This window comes from Malaclemys terrapin, chromosome 10 (genome assembly GCF_027887155.1).
Source record: "Malaclemys terrapin pileata isolate rMalTer1 chromosome 10, rMalTer1.hap1, whole genome shotgun sequence".
Classification (NCBI taxonomy): domain Eukaryota; kingdom Metazoa; phylum Chordata; order Testudines; family Emydidae; genus Malaclemys; species Malaclemys terrapin.
This window is the reverse complement of record NC_071514.1, coordinates 10,150,121-10,172,100: the sequence shown is the minus strand read 5'-3', so window position 1 is coordinate 10,172,100 and position 21,980 is coordinate 10,150,121.

Below are 21,980 nucleotides of genomic sequence, written 5' to 3'. Positions count from 1 at the left end.
TAATTTTCAATGTTTGTTTATTTATATTTTGTGAAAATTATAAAAACTTCTAATTTTATGGGGGGAAAAGGTCAATTCTATGCAGGTAAGGAGAAAATAACTAGTTTTTCTGAGCATGTGTTTGTTAATTTTACTTTGTCTTGTGTTGTGGACGAGAAATTTATAAGATACAAAATGCAACCAAAAACTGAATTCAGATGGTTGCTACTTTGTATTGTAGGTCAGTACAATATGGAAATATTTAACAATAAACAACAAAAGTTTATCAGAATGCAAACTGCTGTCACTCTGCAAATGTGCACACGCACAGAAATATGGAAGAGACCGGGGCTATGCATAAAAGTATTTGCAAAGCTTTCAAAATATGAACTCATAAATAACTTTCTTTTCCTTAAGTGCAGCAGGGCTAGATTAACCTTTTGTGGGCCCGGCGCCAAACATATTTGTGGGCCCCCGTGGAGGCAATGGAGCATGGCATGGGGAGGTCAGTCCCTGGAGAGAGGGGCCAGCCAAAGGTAAAGGGGCATGGCATGGCAGGGGCGGCCCTGCTCCACCCAATGTGAGGGCACTATTTACAAACTGGCAGTTGCCAGACGCAAAGTGGCCTGCCCAGCCCTGTGCTGCCAGCATGCCCCTTTCCCTCAGGGGCAGGCCCATGCCACACCACACAGCCTCCCCCCGCCCAACACCCCCCAACTCCCTATGGCCAGAGCCCCCCCGGACCCACTATGCCCAGCACCCCCCAGACCCACCCACAAATGCACAGCGCCCTGCACAACACCACCCCTGCCCACTGCCCTGCCACAACTGCCCAGCACCCCCCACAGAACCCCCATTCCCTAGTGCCCCAACACACACAGATCTTCCCTGCCCCTTGACAGCCCAGCACCCCCCCATCTTCCCACAGACCCATTCCCCCAAGCCCTGCCTCCCAACCGCACTCACCAGCCCTGCTGGGCTGAGCAGGCAGCACAGCCAGGGCTGGTCCCAGGGCCAAGAATCACTCCGGCCTCTCGGGAGTGGTGCAATCAGCCAGGCCAGGACCTGTCCTTCAAGACGCACTTGCCTGAAGGGGCCCAGCCAAGTCCTCCACACTGTCCCCCCCCTACACACACACACCTGGCTGAGACTGGCCAGGCTTCTGCACCAGTCCCAGATGGCTCTGGGGAGACAGGTGGGGCCCCACAGGTGGTGGGAAGCAGAGACTGCCCAGAGCCGGAGGTGCACTGGGGTCTGGCCAGGGGGCTGAGAGGAGCAGGGGTAGGGCCAGGGGGCTGAGAGGAGCCCTCGGCGGGCAGGCCGAGAGGAGCAAGTGGTGGGCGGGGAGAGCCAGCGGGATCTGGGATGCAGTGTAAGCGGAGCAGGCTGGGTCCCCTTCTGAGCATGGGCCTGGCTCCATGGAGCCACTGGAGCCATTGTAAACCTGGCACTCTCTTGTCTTTCCTATAATGATCAAAGGAAACACTAAGGAGACAATCCTATATGGGCCAGCACAGGATGTGAAGGGGCTTTGAAGACCACCTTATGTACACAAAAGCCATCAAAGGTCCAGACTAGTCAGTCTCTATCCTGTAAAAATCTCTGCATTGTGTAGTTTCTCATACTCTCGACACAGCACAAGTTTTGCAAATGGAGCTAGCCGTGTGCACAGAGTGGTGATGACCTTAAGCCTAATCCCCAAACCATATACGCAAGCATTGTTTCACTTCCCATTAACCCAGCTCACATCCTAAGGAGCTGGCAGTGACCAGAATGGGTTGTAAGTCTGTCTAATGCCCTTCTGTGTGTGGTTACCTCTCCTAGCACCGACACATTTCCCCCCTAGTTTAGACCAGTGCAGGATCAGCCCCAACTACCAACGTACAAAAACATAATAAAGGAAACATTGCTGTTAGGACTACCATTATCATAATTAATGTTACTAAAGTAATTCAGACATTAAGTCTAATCTGTGGTACTGCTTGAAGCTACTCTATTTAGAAGTTACATTGCCAATGGAGATGCTCCCATGTACACATCTGAATTTGGCCCACCGCCTGAAGAAAAAAAAACCTTGCAAATTCTTTTTTGAAAACTTGCATTTGCAATTTGACATCTTAAAAAATTAACCCTGAAAGTAGGATTTTAGCAAACCTATATTTGACACACAGTGGGAATAACAGCAACCTGAAACATCTTATGTTCAGCCTTTTATGACTCAGACTTTAATGATCGCAATAAACATTAGCTTACCTAATAAAAACTCCAGTATTTCAGAGCTGGCACGCAGTATGTTAACTGCATCTGGTGTCAACTGGAGCTAATTAATATTTTTATAGGTGTCTTCTATCCACTGTAGTTTAAACAGAAATATTCTGGGGTGCTTACATCAAAGCCTGAGGCAATTGAGAGCTGTTGCTTGATTTCCAGTCTGAACTGATATCAAGTAGGCCAATTTTTATAGGATTGTAAAAGCTAAATGTGGCTATGGTTCATGCAGAGAAGCACTATCCCCTGTAGCTCTCACAATTCAGTGCTAATGTTCATGGCTTGTTTGCTGCGAGGTAACTAGAGAGAGAGACAGAGGGACAGGCAGACAGATAAACTGGCAAATAGCTATGCTTATAGTTAGACAAAGCACACAGTGACCCAGACATACCATGCCTCCCCCTCCCCCCAAAGGCTTTAAAAATGTGCTCTATCAAGCATTTGCTTGTGGCGCAGATAAGATTTATCTAACAAGACTGGGTTAAAATTAAAAAGAGGGATGAAATAGCACAAGTGGTGCTAATATGTGTTTTGAAGCGTACCAATCGGCCTAGTGCAATGTCACAGCCCTAGGCTAAATTTGCAAGTGGTCGAGCATCTCCTTTTTAAAAGGTTAACCTACAAAGAGCACACAAGCTCCTCTCTATGAATATGGGCAAACACCCAGGGAGCTCCACAACAATAAGAAAATAATGACATCAACCTGACCATGCTTAAGTACATAACATGCTGAAGGTTCACGGATGTGTGGCCTGGAACAATAAAGGAAAAATAAAGAAGCCTGCTTGCTAGGCCCCAGCTGTTATTAGCCATGCTGTGAGATCAAGGGAAGGTATGATATGGGCTGCCATTTCAATTGGGACCAGGTTAATCTCTCAATTTGTGGAAAAGAAAAACTTAAAAAATAAATCGCAGCATACTTCACTACACCGTAATACATATAGGACAAATGGCAATATACTTATTTACATAATCTGTCTTTAACCCTTTCCTAATAGACACTTAATTTCCGAGGAGTCACATACTGCAGACTTCATTTCAGTGGGCAGGGAAATTAAATATCATCACATTTCTGTTAACCATTTCACATCTGTGCAGCTACTGGTATTGACTTAAAGCAGGGGTCGGCAACCTTTCAGAAGTCATGTGCCAAGTCTTCATTTATTCACTCTAATTTAAGGTTTTGTGTGCCAGTCATACATTTTAACATTTTTAGAAGGTCTCTTTCTATACGTCTATAATATATAAAACTTAAACTATTGTTGTATGTAAAGTAAATAAGGTTTTTAAAATGTATAAGAAGCTTCATTTAAAATTAAATTAAAATGCAGAGCTCCCCCGGACCAGTGGCCAGGACCCAGGCAGTGTGAGTGCCACTGAAAATCAGCTCACGTGCCACCTTTGGTACATGTGCCATAGGTTGCCTACCCCTGGATTAAAGAAAACGTAGGCTCAGTTTAACCAGGAAGGCAATATTGGCTAGTAGTGACAGCACAGGACAAGAGTCATTTTAGCTCTGCCACTCATTTCCTGGGTAGCATCAGGCAAGTCTCTTAATCACTTTGCCATTTTTTACTGTGTGTAATATGGGCAAATAATATCAACTGATCTCACAGAGAGATTGTGAACCTCAGTGAGTGTTTATAAAGTGCATTGAGAGCCTCTATACATCAGAGGCAATATACTGGTGAAAATAGTATTGTTATAACATCCTCTCTTTGGGGTGGTATCCTATCTAAACAATGTGATGACTTGACCTAATACACTGCTACCTCGATATAATGCGCCCTGATATAGCACGAATTCGGATATAACACGGTAAAGCAGTGCTCCGGAGAGGCAGGGCTGCGTACTCTGATGGATCAAAGCAAGTTCAATATAACGCGGTTTCACCTATAACACGGTAAGATTTTTTGGCTCCCGAGAACAGCGTTATATCGAGGTAGAGGTGTATGTATTTTCCATCTGTAACTGCTAACAGCCTATATTGATAAGAGTGTAGACTAGAGGTGAAATCCTGGCTTCATTGAAGTCAGTGACAAAACTTCTTTTGACTTCAGTAGAATTAGGATTTCACCCCAGGTATATAGTGGAAAGCTTTTGTCCCATAGGTTTTAAAAAAATGGGATAATACATCTATAGGGATATAATGCATTAGAGGTTATTTTTTCAGATACCATGGTGATTGACAGATAAAGTCAATAGTTTTCCCTATAAGCCAAAAAGTCCAGCAACAAAAGAAGCCAAAAATGAGTTTTGCAGCTTGACCCAAATGAGTGCAAATAAAACCTGTATGCCACACCACATCCTCATGTATTCTGAATGTGCCCCATATCTGATAGAAAGACTATCACAGAAATATTTTAGAGAATTATTTGTACACTTTTTAAAATGTCAGAATTGCCAATATTTTAAACACATCTGCAGGTTATTACATGAGTCATACCACCGTACTACCACATAGGTCATTATTATTATCTGTTACTTTGAATTTTTATTTATTCATTTGCATTAGGTGTGCCACATCTTCTGGTTAGGTGAGTGTCACATGATCCTACAGATTTTCTCTTCCCCTTTTCACTGTAGAAGACGCTAACTTGTGGCCAGGCCCAGATTAAAGTATTCTGGGGACCTGTGCACTATGAAAATTAGCTCCCCTAACTTCCTTAAACTAGACAGGCCAGGTGATGTACAAAACAATGACTGCCCTAGGCAAAACTTCGCTGCCCAGCTTCTCCTCACTCAGGAGATGTGTCCCCTTGCCCAGGAAGGCATGTCATGTTTTCTGGGGTGGTGAGGAGAGCCTTCTGATGGTTTGGCGATTATGGTAGAAGTGAGCAGGGGAGAGGCAAGCACCAGGTCACACCGCCACTCAGGATTGTTACAACCTCACCTCTTTCATGACAGGGGCAGCCAGGCCAAATTTAAGTGAGTGGCATTGTGACCTGGTGCACAGAATTGCAGTACCACTCAGCTTTTGTTTTGTTTTTCAGTGGTTGGGGGCCCTGTGCAAGGGCACCGAGTGCACATTGGTTTATCCAGGTCTGTTTGTGGCTCTACATTTTCCTCCTTCATGCTGAAGCTTTTGGGAAAGTTTCAACAGAACCGGATAAGCAGTTTTTGAGAATGAGCCTAGGCAAAAATAAGTTGTTTCATCCATGTTCAAAAATTATCACAGTCGTTTTGTTGAGAAGCTGTAGGACCTTTATGCTTTGGAACAGGGAAGGGAATTTCAGCAAAGGAGTTACCCCATCCAGCCAGTGCACTGAATTTGGCAGATTCTTATGAAAAAAAAGTAGGATGTGATCATGTAATTAAAGGCTGTATCATACTGCATAAACACATAGCATCCAAATTAAGGTTGCAATGGACATTTTAATTCTGGGGTTTACTAAATGTTGAATTTTTGACTTTGCAACCTAAATATTCTTTTAATGTATTTCTCTATGTCAGTGTTTCCCAAACTTGGGACGCCGGTTGCGTAGGGGAAGTGCTTGGCGGGCGAGGCTGGTACGTTCCTTGGCCTGCGCCGCTTCCAGCAGCCCATTGGCCTGGAGCAGCGAACCGCGGCCAGTGGGAGCCGTGATTGGCCAGACCCTGTGGATGCAGCAGGTAAACAAACCGGCCCGGCCCACCAGAGGCTTTCTCTACGCAAGCGGCGTCCCAAGTTTGGGAAACACTGATCTATGTAATATGTTGTTTATAAGCATACCTATGTGTGTGCATACATCATATAAATACACACATATACACACACACTTTTCTATTAGAAATGTTCTCTGTCTTCCCTTTTTTCTACTCCTTTTCCCCCATCCCCACAGGGAATAAGAAATATGAACCCTACAGTATTCAAGTTATAGCCAAATGCTAGACTCCAAAATGAGTTCTCCCACTCTGCTTTCCAACACTGTCACACAGTCTAACACTTTTCATAATCATTCAGTTCCCTATAAAGACAAGTGAGGCACTCTGATTTCAGTGACCACATATCCCACTGCGATATCCGAGTTGATACTTGTTCATGTTCAAGGGCTTTTTGTTTTGTTTTGTTTTTGTATTGTCCTTATGCCTTTAGGGCCTGATCCAAAGCCCACTGAAGTCAGTGAAAAGATTCCTATTGACTTCAATGGGCTTTGGATGAAATCCTTACCCCCGTCTTGCAAACACTTACAAGCAAGCTTAGCTTTTTAAGCACGTGAATTGTCCTACTGACTTAAAATTAAGCATATGTGTAACAGTTTCCAAGATCAGAGCCTTAGTCAATAAATTTCCTGGGCAGAGATTATGTTCTAGTTTGGAATATTGGCCAGTTGTAAAGTGCCACACACAATTCTATGACACTATACAAATCCTACACTGTATAATATCCTAAATAGGTATTATGTAATAAGAGCTGTAGGGACACTTATAAATAAGAAATAAAAATAAATAATAAATATTAATAATCCTCAGGAAGCCACTAAAAACTTTCAAAATGCCTACATATTTATGTAATCATCTTCCATAATTCAATCCTTGAATTTGTGTATGGCAGAAAATACTCCAGGAGAAATTTATATCCTAATCTGAAACAAATAATGGACCTGATCTTTTAGCTCTCATCAGCAGAGCACTTGCTTAGGATGACTGAGGTTCTAATCCCAGCTCTAGCTCTGAAAATTAATTTATTAATTGGCACAAATGCATGGATATTTAATGGGCTGTGCAGCGTGTGGTCTCTGCCGGTGCATGTATGCATTGCAAATGACATCACCTGCCAGGGCTTAGTTTTACATTGTTATTCTAAACAATATGTTTAATTAGATTGTTTTTGGCTATTTCTCTTCTTCTGAGACATTGCTATATGTATATTATATAAATAAAATTCATTTGTGTATTTCTGAGAGGCTTCATGGAGGTGGAGAGGCTCCTGTACAGTACTGCTACAGGGATTTGTGCTTGCAGAGTAGAGTATTTGGCACCTTTCCAGTAAAATATAAATTAAAATAAACCCTGGCCTTCTGTTACAAGGTGGGATTGGGCAGCATATATCTGGAACATTAACTGAGGCTAACTGCCCTGTATTGATGTTCTTCATGGAAATTCTCTAGCACATTAATTTTGCTTGAGACCGGGGACTATATTGGAAGCTTTTTTTAAAAAAAAATCTTTTCACTTACATTCATAGACAATTTTTTTTCACTTTGGATGTGTGTTTTTCTGCTTAGCATCAGATGTCTTTTGTGTTTAAAGAGTGACACACAAATGGATCAAAAGCAGATGTTTGGTTCAATTTGCTTGATTATATCAGACTTGTTGCTTAAAGCCAAGATCCTGACCTCCCAAGGCCAAGGTAGCCAAATGGTGGTGGGCATTAAGGGTGGGATCCACAAAGGTACTTAAGAACCTAAGTCTCAGGTTAGGCACCTAAATCCCAGTTATGTCTCCACTACAATCCATAAAACGCCTGCTGAATCCTGTAAGTTCCTAAACTCACTCGACACCTACATTTTCAGGGTAAGAGTTCCATCCATGCCTATGAGCTGTGCACTGCTGCCTCCCTCTAGGCATCCAGATGCCTATTTCCCGCCTAAGCTTCAGAACAAATCACGAAGCAGGCAAGACAGGTGTTCAGCTGTATATGTCCCATATAGGGCCCGGTCTGGAAAGTGACCTCTGAGCACGCCTACCAGATCGGGTCTCATTCAAAATCTGTCAGAATCCTAAGAAGGTGGTAGTAGTGCCCACCTTATAACTTTTAGTTCCCATGGTTCAGGTGCTCAGCTGGAATTTGGGACGCTTTCTGAGAAAGATTTGAACAGGGGATTCTAATTTCTTAGGAGAGTGCTTTGACCACTAAGCTATGGGATATTCTGATGTGGGGCTTCCTCAATCCTTCCTGATGAAGCTTTTCCACTGTGGTTAACTAATGAAAGAGTGATTGGAGCAGAATTGGACCTGGGGTCTCCCCCGTCTCCAGGAGGTTCCCTAAGCACTGGACTACAGAGTCATTTATTCTCTCTTGCATTAACTTTTCTGGGAGCAGGTTCTAGCCCTGCATTAGGAATTTATCTACAGATGATTGTTAGGAACTCACTCTTTTGTTCCATTGGCAAATAGCTGCTAACACACACTAAATCATATCTTGTTTCATTACATAAAATTCAACTGCAGTGGAGCCAGGTGTCAAATAATGATGCAGGCACATCAAAAGGTTTGACGGTTCATTTCAGAGAATCATCCAAAAGTTCAGTTACTTATCTGGAACCCACCCAAACCACCTTGGTCTGGAAACTGAATTCAAAATCTCATAGAAAACACAGCTTTGTTGTGAGCTTCCTTGTACTATTTTTGAAGGAACCCTAAGGTGTACAGTTTGGGGGGCCTATAAAGGAACACATTACTTACTATTTATTTAGGCTGGGTTTTCAAAGGTGCATAAGGAAGTTAAGCATCCACTTCCCGTTAGCTTTTGATTCCTAATTTCCTTGTGTTTCCTATTTTCAGTGAGATCATAGGTACGGCAAGAAAAAAATAACTTTCTCGTATTTTTCTTTTTAAAAAAAATCCTGGCTCAAATCAGACAGAGAGCCACACAGCATTTCTTATTAAAGTACTTACTTCAACTGTTCTTAACTTCAATCAGTCTATTTTTATTCTTGCAAACTCTTTATATATGCAAATTTAACAGCTGTTGAAATCAGATAGGACAATGAACTAACAAATATATCATATGGATCAATCTTGCCTTGGCAGGCAAAATGCACTACTGTCGATGACATAGCAGAATTTTCCATCTTTAATTTCCATGATTCTAGCTAGAGGTGGTTGAATATTTTCTAACAGAATAGTTGTCCATTGGAAAATGTTGATTTCACAAAATCAGTTTTTTTATGGTTTCCATTGTCTAAGTTTTTGAGGGAAACAATCACAATTTTGTTAAATATAATATATTTGAAATGATAAAGCTGAAATGAAGTTTTAGAGAAGGCCAAAATTAAATATTTACAGAATATTTCATATTGTGAAAGATTCCAAGATTTTGATTTTTTTTTTGGCTTAATTTAGTATTAAACCAAATTTTGAAATCTCAAAATTCCAAAAGTCTGAATTTTGACCAGCTCTGATTCTAGCCGTGACTTTTATATTAGATTTTTGGTTTGGATTGAGAGTCAGACTAAAGTTCATTCCAGTTTTCCTGCTTTCTTATAAATAGTAAGTTTTGGTTTTAATTCCCGTATTACTATTCCTTTAAAAATGGCCAATCTTTTTTGTTTGTTTTGTTTTGGATAAAATTTGTCAGGGTTGTCTGTCATTTTAAAAATAATAATAATATAATTTATATTATGCAGGTTCTTCATCTGAAAATCTCAAATTCCTCTTGTGTTAATCATGTGAGGAAGAGTAGTGGGATGCTTATTCCTGTTTTACAGATGAAGAAACTAAGGAGGAGAGTAAGACCAAATTTTTCAACGGTGGCCAGTGATTAGGGCTTCCTCTATTTTGGGACCATATGGACCTTCTTTTGGATGGCGCTGAGTGCCTGCAGCTCCTGTTAAAATCAGTTGAAGTTGTGAGCTCTCAGAACTTCTTAAAATGAACGTGTCTCAAGATGGTCACCCAAAATCATTTCAATGGACTGTCTTTTCTCCCTTAAAAGAAAATGCTGTGCTTATAGCCTGACAGCATTACTCACTGAGAGTAAAATCCCAACCCTGTTTTCAGTGGGGCAAAGGTTTCACCTTGAAATATTCTATTTATTTACCGAGTGTAGTGTCAGTGAAAGTTTCCCTGTACTACCAAACTACAATAACATGTTTCAAATCAACTAAGAAAGGGGAGTGGGTGGGTAGTTTAATCTACACTGTCCATTTTCTCCTTAGATTTAATGTACAATATCCCGAATAAAGTACAGTTGGTGCTGCTATTTGTAATGTGGACAGACGCCATTCCACTAGGATTTGGTCTGAGACCACCAACTAATTTTGCATAGGCCACCAAACAGCTAGATGAGATCTGCTTTATGGGGGTGATCTCTTTGACAATAAACAGGAGTCCCAATTCTGTGCTTGGCTGCAACTCAAAAAAAATTGCTGTGGAATCCTGCACACTTACGTGTATGAATACAAGCAATTGCACATTCTCATAGAGCAAGCTTGCAATCACAGTTATTAACATTTTAAAATGAATAAATGCAAATAAAATGTCTGAGTAATACATGTTACGTTAAGATCAGCTATATGAAAAGCAGAAGGATTAAAAGTTAATTTCAAGCTTTTTAATTTCAGGGACATATAAACGGCATTATGGGTAGAGTCAACTCCTCTTTTATCAGTCCTTTGATGCTGCTTTCTCACCGATTCAGAGTTGTTCACATGCTACCTACATAATAAAATCCCGAGTTAATTTACTAAGATTTTACACCAGTGCAAATGAAAGAAAGGAAAGTGCTAAACAAGGCAATTAGCACTCTGTTTAGTGCACTCCCAAAATAAATGTAGGCAATTTACAATTTGGCAAATGGCACTCTATCCAGATCCAACTCATTTGTGCCTAAGGGGTTGGTACAGTTCATGCGAGGGGAGGAGGGGACATACAGTGGAGATGGGGGAGAGTTATATATAATGTTATTGAGGTCCAACCCATTTTGTACTCCAGCAACAGATGCGACTCCTGAGGTTATTAGGATTTCCTGTAGAAAAATGTCAAACTATTATGCTTTCAAATAAATGGTCCTGATATAATACCTTAGCTCCTGAGTATTAGTAGCTACTGATAATACCCTTTCCAAGATGGGGAGACTCCGAAATTGGTAATCACTGATAACCTCCTTTGTGGCTGTCTTGCTACAGTACATTCTGTGTGTTTACACATTTATTATCGCTGGAGCCGTTCAGATCAGATCCATGAACCTGGAAATGTCCTGAGTGAAATGATAAGATAAAGCACTCTGCAACTACAACTGACTCTCTTTTTAATTGACAGGAAGACTGTACTATGACTTCCCTGGTTATCCTTGTAAGCTCCTTATGAATGCAAAAATAATAGCTGTTGTTAATGCAGATTCACAGCCAGCATTAGTTTTTAAGATGTAAGAATGAAGGAGGTTAAACATGCATTTATGTTCGTTTTAAACAAAAGCTTTACAAAACAGTTAAGGCAAGTAATGATGGCCAAATTCAGAGGGGTTATGTGCCGACTACCTGTTATGCTTTGGGGTTTAAATACACATTTTTAGTGATTTGATTAGCCTGATCTCTTTATATCACATTGTCTTTCTAAATTGTCACTGCCTGTTGCAAACTAGGACAGAAATTAACATCCTAACAAAATATGTGATATACTAAAAATTGGTATTGAATTTTTGTTTGTGCAGTCTGTAGAGCTCCTTTATATGGTAGAATATAAGGTAAAAGTATTCTTTTGTGCCCTCTAGCTGCTGGTTGCCCAAATGGAAAAAAATAAAACCAACAAAATAGATCCAACTCTGTGATTATTAAATTCTCCTCATCTTTAGGGTTAAATACCCTGCCTAATAAAGATCACTCATGAGGATAAAGTTTCTTTCTTAGCAGTGTCACATCCATTTAAGTAAAAATGTTTTGTTTATTTCAGAGAATCAAACTGTTATCTTTACACAACACATATGCACCAATTCTTTGCATTTGTGTTTATACCTAATGGTATAAAAAACGCATTCCCTGCTTAGGCAAACCAGCCGCTGAGTAGGGAGGTCAGGATTGGGCCCTACTATGTTATAGAAATGTCCGTCTGTCTGTTAACTGAATGAGAGAAAAGAACCCTTTAAGTAAAGAGGTTGCTGTATATCAATATAAAAAACAATAATTATTTCATACCAGAGAATTAAATATGTTATTTCAACATATAACAGATTTGTGGAATATATCTATAAAGCCTAGGGTGACCAGATGTCCCGATTTTATAGGGACAGTCCTGATTTTTGGGACTTTTTCTTATATAGGCTCCTATTACCCCCCCATCCCTGTCCTGATTTTTCACATTTGCTGTCTGGTCACCCTAATAAAGCCTAATTCTGAAAAGATGCTAAGCAACCTATGCCTTTTTGGCTTCAGTATCTCTTGAGGATCAGGTCCTTAACATGTACTTGCATTTTCTAAAGAGGCTGATTTTGTGTCAGTGCCACATTTGTAGCTGGGCTATCCTGAAGGTATGCATAACTTTTTGCTCATAAGTGCTTAGCTCTCTTTGCACAGACATTCTACTGATACGTATGCTGACACAAGTAATTAAGTTGCTGTAACGCTTGCAGATTAAAAATCAGGATGGTATTTTCTTACCTGTTTTAAAAACATCCTCATCACCTAAAACCTTGAGTAAACACTTACAGATTTAGAAATGCAGTCTGGGCTAAAACATCAGCTGGGCCTCTCCATGGACTCCATTTGTGTGCGTGCAGACTTTGGAGGTGCATTCATCTGTGAGAATGCTCAAACTGTGCACATGCCATAGATGGAACTGTCCTCTTGCCTCAAGACAGTGCCTATGTTTTTGGGGCAGTGGGTAACTTTGCAGCTCATGCCATAACTGTTCTGTGGACTAAACAGGTTTATCAACCTCCAGGGCAATCCCTCTGGCACTTATTTCCACTAGCCCTATATTCATTTACCCTTGTCCGACTTGTGACTGATTTGGATGGACTTCTCCAATGTCGGATCAGGCTCACCACATGGTATAAATTGAATTAAGCTGCATTGGTCTGTGTACAATATAGTAACATTAAAAACACATTTTAATCAAATTTGTTATTTCCACAGTAAAAGAAAATCGTATTTCTTGGCATCAAACATTAGACTGTCATGCAATCTCACTGAAGTCAAAGAGATTTCAAAGGCATACCTGGGTGCTGTCTCTGTCCTCTTATATATAAACGTGTGTCAATCTTTTGTATCCCTGATTAAGATTAAATAAAACTAGGAAAGGACTATGCAAGATAAAGAGGAGGAATATAACATTTCAAGAAATTGTCTTGTGCTGATTGGGATTTTCCCAATATCTTCAGTTCTTTGTTTTGATTACCTCGTTTTTCCCTTTATGGGAACAGAAAGTATGCTCCAAGACAGCCTTGTATTACAGCTTCTTTACCTTTGTCTGCCTAGCTCAGCTGGTATTTAATTGGTCAGCAATAGAGAAGTCTCCTTTGAGGTAATGAATATTGACTGTTTATGTTGAAATGTCACTGTGAAAAGAAAACCCAGCACCAAAAAGGCAGAACTCAGTGTGAGAGTTTCAGACACAAAGGAGACACCAGCAAAGCATAGGCATTGAAAAGCAAAGCAGCTGAAATTCAAAGAAAAGATGAAACAGAAATGGTCTACATGTGTGGGAATTTTAAGCTGGCAGTTGTCAGGTGAAAAAGTCATTATTCTACCTGTTAGAAGCAAACGTAGTTGCTTGTTTTTGCTAAAACGACACAGAGGCTGGGACTCCTATAAATGTTTTAATTGAGAATTCATTCTAACTTATTTGCAAATACTTTACTTTTTCTTTCAAGGTAGCCAGACTAAAATTAATCAGCCAGTTATTATCCCTGTGAAACACAGGAAACAGGATTTGCGACATTGCATAAAATGAGTAGACGGTCAAATCTGGTAGTGGACTAGTTCCAAGGCACCCCTTCAGCTTGGAATGCAACTGGCCCTGTGTATAATGCTGTATATCTGAACCATGTCAATAAAATGGATATCTTGAACTGTGAGATTTGATACTGTACAAAATACATCTCTGGCATAACCCACTGATTTTCTACATGAATCTGGCTTATCATTTATAACCGCAGATATCACCGAGTATAAAATTTCCATCCCCTTTTTAGATCCATCTCCTGTACAGAGTTTATTTGTGACCTCCTGTGTTAATGAATTAGGCAAAGCATCTTAGGTAAAGCAAATGTAAACAAAAACCATGGAAAGGGGGGAAAAAGGAGTTATAACGAGTCAATGTATAGTTTGTATCATATGGACACAAAATATACTAGAGTTGCATTTCCGCTTTTTCCATAAAAGAGTTTTCAAAAGTTTGAATAAAGATAGTTAAAATAAACCTATTTATAAAACATACATTTATTGCTTGTGCAAACAGCCCAGATTTTCAAGCTGACATGCACAGAAGTTTTCATGTATATTTGCAAGCATTCCTTTGAAAATCTGAGCCTGTATCTCCCAATCTCTGCTTCCCCCCGCCCCCTCCCCACTTAAAATATTCATGCGGTGTTTTGAAAATGTTCCCTGAATCAATCAGGCATTGGAATCTGGTAGGGCTTTTTTATTTATTTTCTCTTGGTGAATCATTGAACTAGTTTTGCATTCGTTTAAATCTGGGCCCATTCACAAAATGTGTGCATCTCAGGCATCCCTGCAATCCTACAAACAGTGTACTGCTTTTAATAGAAGAGTATCACTAGGAACTGGATTGTAAACAAAGTATTTCTGAATGATTTAAACATGAAGGAAACATCTGCAAAGCCACACGTTAAATTTTGTTGATCGGTGCCATTTCTTCTCAGTTTGTGATGCCTTCACAAATTAATATTTACCACACTAGATTAGGCTTCTTAAAATGATAGCATCCTTTTTGCACTATGTCTGGGTGGGGCTTTCAAGTTGCATGTAAATCTGAATATCTCAGTATCTACATTTATGCTTTTCATGAGCTTTGAATAGCTATAGGGAGCCTCTGATGGGTCTGAAATACAATGACCTCTGGTCTCTTCATGATATTTCAACCATCTAGAAAGTGAAATATCAAAACTTAAGACCAGATTGCTTCCCATTTGCAGCGAAGAACAGATCCCAGATTATTTTAGCCTCATAAGTAGCTCTCTCTTGCATTAAACAAGCCTTTGAATAATCTAAATGCAAACTGACACATGACTATTGACAAGAGTAAATAATTTTTACAGACTGTAGTTAAGCACAAAACCCAGATACTTTTGGATTCATTTTCCAGCCTCAATGAACAGGCGGTTTGTACTTACGTTCACTTTACTGCACTAAAGGAGCAGATTATATTCTTAAACTTGTCATAATTATGGTCCCCAAACTACTGAATTCTGAAGTAAAGCCTCATTGCATATCTTGCTGGGTCTTTCCAAAATACCTAGATTTAGACATATATTCCTTTGTTTTGACTGGGCATCTCTCAATTAGATTCTTTATACAAATAGATGATAAAATCTTCAGTCACAATTCTGTGTTATGCTTGAACTCTAACCTGTGACATTCACTTAACTTGATCTAACAAGCTTTGTGATCCCTGTCCAGATGAAGAGTGATACTTCTTCATTAGCAAGATCAGTTTCACCTTTAAAAACCCTTTGCTTCCCATTTGCATTAAGCCAGATTGAGACATCTTGGGTCATAATGACATTTCGGCAGTACTCGGAGGCAAAAGAGGAAGTCATTACATCTGCAGTTCACCTGCAAAAGAAGATGTCATTAAAAGAGGAAGCAAAATGAACCCCTGTCAACTTGTTAGGGCCCAAAAGGTAATTCTGCCATCAAATATAGAGTGGGGTAGGATACAGAATCCTATTATTACTGACACCAAATAACTTGCTGGTGTAAAAGGTTCTCTTCTCTAGAAAAGTTCAGGTGTTGCTCAATTCATTAATGTGTCAGTTTGAGGAGACATGATGTCATGCCTGTTGTCTGAAGGGATGAAAACTGGAGTCTCCTTTCTCCTGTCAACACAGTATCATCTTAATTTCTTTTACTGTGCACCTTCTTGCCATCTGTAGAAGAGAGCAGGAGGTGGAGGGTGAAGTGTCATGGGAGATGTCTTTTTTTTTTTTAAAAAAGAGCTACTAATATTTGACATTTATCATTTTAACCTGCCTTTTTCTTGAACACTAATTTTATTACATCAACACCTCTTGTGAACAGTTGGCTTCATCCTTCCAATGCCTCCCTCACATGAGTAAAGCCCTTATGAGAGAGTGAGGATTTGCAGAACCAGGTCCAAATAGTCCCAAATTCAGAAAATAAACCCCAACACAGATTCCACCCCCCACGTTTAATGTAAATAAGCTTAGAAAAACACATCCCACTCTAACATAATTACCAGGCTGTTTAAAAGGAACAATACATATACAAGTAGAATACAAGGTTATATAGAAATACACATGGAGCCAAATCGAGAGTCAATGGAGCTACATGTTTATACCAGATAAGTGTATGAGACATGGTCATCATTTTATACATAGTATTTTTTTAAATGAAACACACACTGTCTATCTTCTTATAACCCCCCAACACTGTAGTAACCCAAGTGCTATATTTGTTTATCTCATATAAGAAAATCACTTCTCAGTTGTGTTCCATTTCTTCCTTTAGCTTTTCTTGCTATCATTTTACACCTACAGTACAGTTGAAAGAACGTAATCTGGACTCTGTTAATGAGGATGATCTAACTCAAAGAAGCATTTTCTAGGTTGAAATATTTCCTCTTGCCCACTCAATGCAATCTAGATTTTTTTGGTCCGAACATCCTAATAATAGGAAATATTTTCTTTTGATACCAAGGTGTCGCTGATTGCTTCTGTGCTTCACATTTCAATATGGATATTGTAACACCACATCTGATGGTCATCTTAATGGAATTTTGAACTGTTAATATTACAGATTTGAACTGCATGTCCTTGAATGGATGATTTGAGCATTCCACAAATTCCAGAACTACCTTGTTTACTGCCCTGGAGTTGACTGATATCTGATAATGAAGAAAGCACCTGGAAAAATGATAAAAAACTTAGTAATTGGTTTAACTTAGGTCAGCCATTTCATATTTTATAAATGAAGGCACTTTTATGGTACTGCATATAGAAACAATCTGCTAACTAAATAACAATGAGTGATAATCGTCAGGCTGCACATACAGCTTGCATAAAGTATCACCAGAAAAAACAAGCTACATACTAAGTTCAGAGCAACTTAGGAAATCGAGTTCCAAGTTTCCAGCTTTTCCTAAGCACTATAAAGTGATGGTCAGATTGCTTTAAACAAGCGTGTCAGCAATTCTGGATCCCATTGCTGTATATCAAAGAGACTCACCTGTGGTCACTTTAAAGAGCTGCTGGTAGAATTTACAATAGTAAATTCTGATTTACAATTCTTTCTGGGACATCTGAAGCGTCTACTCCCTCCCCATACTCCCCTTCATACTCTCAGACTATTTCAGTCTGGGAGATGTCCAGAATGTGCATATTTCTCTTGCAACATGAATATTTTTGCAATTCATTAAACCTTTGTTTCTTGTCTTTCCCTAACCCTCTCAGAAAGTGATCTAAACAACTCTCAGAGGAAGACTAGTCAGTCATGAAAGAGACAGCCTCAGCTCCAATGCCTGAAAACATATTTCTAAAAAAGAAATACAAGCATTGAAAAGTTTAATCAGACTCTGTTTCATGCATGCCAAAGCAACTTGAGTCCCGATGCTCCAAATACTTACACACGCTTAATTTTACACACCTGAGAAATCCCATTAAAGTCTTTGAGGCTACTCACATGCCTAACATTAAGCACATGCATAAATCTTCCAATATTAATAGTCATGCATAAGTGCAATCATATGAGAAGGAAATTTAAAAAATGGAAGGTAAAACCCAAAACATGAACAAAATCTGTGTGCTGTTCTCCAAGGTAAATCATAGAAATGGCACCCCCATAATACATAGTTTCCCACTCTGTAAGACATGATAAAATCAAGTTTCCACTATTTGGTGAACAAATATTGTCTTTCTGTATTAGTAGGGAATTGTTCGGTTGTATGAAAATAAGCCCATGCAATTTCTTCTGTTCAGACTAGGAAGTAGTAGTTTAGGGCAATGCCCTAATGTCTTGGCCACCCAGGAAAGGAGCATTGCTTTGCTCCCTAATACAACAGGAGTGTAGGGCATGTGACCTGAGTATTCTGTGTGGATGGAATTCACCCCCTGGGCAGAGGGCTAGTATGAGGCCTGTGCACAAGTCCCAGTTAAATCCTATTTTGGGGGCTTCAGTAGGGCACATGCCTACATACGTTAAAGTCTGAATGTAAAACAATTTGTATCAAATAATCTTTAAAAAATAACTGAATAAAGCTGATTCTTAGTTTACACAAAATGTAGGCCCTGATCCTGCAAAGGGTATAGAGCTCATTGCAGGATCAAGGTCTTAATGCACCTGATTTTGGAAGCTTTTGGAATTAATGGGAGTTCCACATGCAGAGGGCTCAGAGGATGAGTCCTACTGATTTTTTTTCCCCCCCGATCAGATTTTTTTAAACCATGTATTCCCTTTCTAATTAGCAGGCAGCACATCCAGTGCAATAAGTATGCAAATTATGTTTTACAACTATATTCTCTTTTATTTTTAAAGCAGAAAATATTTTTAGAGGCTCAGCTAAATAAAACCCAGAAGAAGTCATCTTAAAGACAGAAGCCTGTGCCCATTAAAAAAAAAAGAGGACCCCCATTTGAAAACTGCTTGTGTGTCACCAAAATACATCTTGAGGGTCTAAAAATATTTTGACACATTTTACTTTTCAAGCCTTTCGAAGGAATTTTTTTGTACATATTCTCATTGTGTCTTCAGTTCTGGAATTATTCTCAATTAAAAAAAATTGTTTGTTACAAGTGATGATTTCAACCCAAAAATATCCTATTGTGCTGGCTATCAAACGAACAGGTGCACACAGCATCATGCACGGTATGCAAGGCGATTGAGCAAACAGTTTGTATAAAGATTTAAGCCCATTCAAACAACATGAGTTCAAGTGATATGAACTGAAGCCAAGTGTTCTGGATTGAGGGTCCACTTCTGCAGGGTACTGAGTGGTGCCCAGAACCGTTTGATGTCAGTTGGTGACTCTGTACCCTGTAGGTACAGCATCTGGCAGGATTAGCCCTGCAATTTGGAATCCCTATGAAATCTGTATTCATGCAAAGCTACTTTTCTCCTGAAACATGCTCTTTCCTACCAGCTCCTTTTCCTATGATTTCAGTACATGGTAGGACACTGCTCTAGTCCCAAGCTCTTTCCCTCACAGCACTTTTTTTCCAGGCTTAGACCTCAGAAATGTGGGGATAGGAGGAACAATAGGGAATTGTGAAACCTTCCTCACTGTCAGATTCAGAGAACCCCAAATGTTCTCCCATTCACACTATTGAGTATATGTTGTGTGGCTGTCTTCCCTGAGTATTTCATTAATGCTGACCTGGGGCTACTGATTCAGTAATGCCCAGGTGCCCTAACCATGCATGTAACTGCCTGCCTTTATCTCCTTTTACTCCTCTGTGACCTCTTCATTCAGCTCAAGTGAGTCATCCAGATGGCTGCTTTGTGTCTTCTCACTCCCATCTCCATGCTTTTCTTCTCCAGTGCCTGGAACTCATTTAGTCCTCAATCCTGCAATGGGCCCCATTGCACACTCAGGACCTTAGATGGTAAATGCTTTGGCGCAGGACACTGTCATTGTTTTGTCTTCTGTAAAGCTCCTGGCACCCGAGCAGGTGCTATAAAGTAGTAAATAATAACAGTTACTCCTTCCCTTACCCTGTGTGCTATATTTCATCCCTTTCCTCTATTAAGACCCTTCTTAAAAGGCTGGACACATGCACTCGCCTCCCAAGTGTCTTTGTAATCTTTGCCCTCACCCTATCCCTTCACTGCCCCTCCCTGTGTTATTGTCTGATGTAGTTCTGGTCTTAACATAGATGGCAAGCTCTTCTTGGCAGGGCATCTGCTTTATCTATTCTGTGAGGTGCCATGCACACCTACTGCACTATATAAATAATAATACTTAATTCTGGCAACATCAAGCCGCAGAATGGAGTAAGAAGTCACATGTAGAACTGGGTGGAGCCCCTGCTTGCATCCTGCAGATGGTAAATGGGGGATTGGGCAGGCAGCCTGTTCTCTGGAAGATATTGTGGGAGCTGAAGGCAGAGTGTTCAATTTGCCAACTCTTCAAAGAGGAAGATGGAGGGACCAAATGGCTCAGTGGTCCTTGAACATCTAGATTAATAAAGAATTAAAAGAGGGTCATAGAATTAATGACAATTGACATGGGTTTATGGAAAATAGATCTTGTCAAATTAATGTGGTATCTTTTTTTATGAGATTTTAAGTTTGGTTGATGTAATAGACTTCTGTAAGGCATGTTGACTTGGTATTGCATAACATTTTGATTAGAAAACTAGAACACTATAAAATTAATGTAGCACACATTAAACAGATTAAAAACTGGCTAAAGGGTAGGTCTCAAAATGTAATTGCAAATGGGAAATCAAACTGAAGCAGTTGTGTTTCCAGTGAGGTCCCGCAAGGATTGGTTCTTGGTCCTAAGCTATTTAACACTTTTGTCAATGACCTGGAAGAAAACATAAAATCATCACTGATAAAGTCTGCAGATGACACAAAAAATGGGGGCGTGGTAAATAATGATGAAGACAGGGTAACTGATTCAGAGCTATCTGTATCACTTGGTAAACTGGACACAAGCAAACAATATGCATATTAATAAGACTAAGTATAACTGTATACATCTAGAAACAAAGTGTGTAGGAGGGGGACTCTATTTTGGGAAGCAGTGACTTTTAAAAAGATTTGGGGGGGTCATTGTGGACAATCAGCTGAGGCCAAAATAGCTAATGCGATCCTGAAGTACATAAACAGAAGAATCTCAAGTAGGAGTATAGAGGTTATTTTACTATGTACTTGGCACTAGTGTGACTGCTGCTGGAACACTATGTCCAGTTCTGGTGCCCTCAATTCAAGAGGATGTTGATAAATTGGAGGGGGTTCAAAGAAAAAGCCACAAGAATGAATTAACGATTAGAAAACATGTCTTATAGTGATAGACTCAAGGAGCTCAGTCTAACAAAGAGAAGGTTAAGAGGTGATTTGATTACAATCTATAATTATCTATTTGGGGAATAAATATTTAATAATGGGCTTTTCAGTCTATCAGAGAAAGATATAACATGATCCAATGCCTGGAAGTGGAAGTTAGACAAATTTAAACTGGAAATAAGGTGTAATTTTTTGACAGTGAGGGTAATTAACCACTAGAACAATTTACCAAGGACTGTGGTGGAGTCTCCATTGCTGACATTTTTTAAATCAAGACAGGATGTTTTTTTCTAAAAGATCTGCTCTAGGAATTATTTTGGGGAAGTTGTATATCCTGTGTTATACAGGAGGTCAGACTAGATGATGACAATGGTCCCTTCTGGGATGTTGGAATCATCTATAAATGAAGATGGAATCAGATGAACATCTACTGAAGTTATTATAGACAAGAGTTAAAGGAAGCCAAGCTCTTCTCCCTCCAAAGATGGAAAAGATGAGGACAGCCCAGATCTGGGAGATGAGGACTGCACAGAGAGGAATTTTGGCTTATGGTGAAATGTAGCAGCTTCACAAGGTTAAGACCCCAAATTATTCAAAAATCTGTAGATCTGGTTAATTTTTTACCTTTTTTTTCCCCAAGACTTTTCAAATCCTAAAAGCTCAAGATGAATTTCAGGAGTACAAACCCACCCAGATTGACATAGGGAAAAATGGTTTGCAAACCATGACTCCTAGCTCCATACTATTACTGTCCCTATGTCACTGAACCTGCATGAGATCAGCCATTAAAAACATCGTGATTACATGTTCTTATGTGCCAAAATACCTAACCACCAAAATATGGCCATTGACTTGAACAAGGACAAAGCATATCTGCTACATTGA